Source organism: Sinocyclocheilus rhinocerous, unplaced genomic scaffold, assembly GCF_001515625.1.
Source record: "Sinocyclocheilus rhinocerous isolate Xijiao unplaced genomic scaffold, SAMN03320098_v1.1 scaffold143, whole genome shotgun sequence".
Classification (NCBI taxonomy): Eukaryota; Metazoa; Chordata; class Actinopteri; order Cypriniformes; family Cyprinidae; genus Sinocyclocheilus; species Sinocyclocheilus rhinocerous.
In genome coordinates this window covers 244,597-245,294 of record NW_015644616.1, presented here as the reverse complement: position 1 = coordinate 245,294, position 698 = coordinate 244,597, and positions in this window count along the sequence as shown.

Below are 698 nucleotides of genomic sequence, written 5' to 3'. Positions count from 1 at the left end.
GTGCAGCTCTTTGGTCAGCATTTATGTTTTTTTAAAGGGCTATATAAATAAACTTGACCTTGACCTTGTTGGATCAAGCTTGCATGGAAGTCATTGCAGCTCCGTTAGTGCCTGGGGAGGTCTTTGGACCCCCTGCGGAAGCGGCCTTGGAACAGTCTCATAGGACAAGGGAACTGACTCGATCAGTGGTTCGAGCACCAGCTACTCGTGGACTATGAACATCAGCTTGGAGCAGTAATTGGGCTCGGCCAGAATCATCTAGCCAGGCCTTCATAGGTCAGCGCCGGTCTTCGGCACAAGGAGCACCAATAAGACCAGGCCAAGGAATCCGGCAGTACTTTCGTAGGACACGACAGGCAGAGTCTTCCAGCACATGAACAGCAGGCGGAAGAAACCGTCACTGACGGTTATCAACCTCCAGCCCCACGTTTTTCCTGTCAAAACCTCTTCCACTGGCGCCTATGCACTCAATGTCCATGGGTGCTGAGCACCTTGGAGTTCGGATACAGGCTCCAATTCAAATCCAAGCCACCCCAATTTCAAAGGGTTGTTCCTACTGTTTGCAGGTCTCTGGCAGACGAGGTCTCAGTTCTTTTAGGAAAAGGAACAACACGCCTGCCTTTGGGATCAATAAAGCAGGGGTTTTATTCAACCTATTTCCTGATTCCAAAGAAAGATGGGGGTCTTCGGCCCATCCT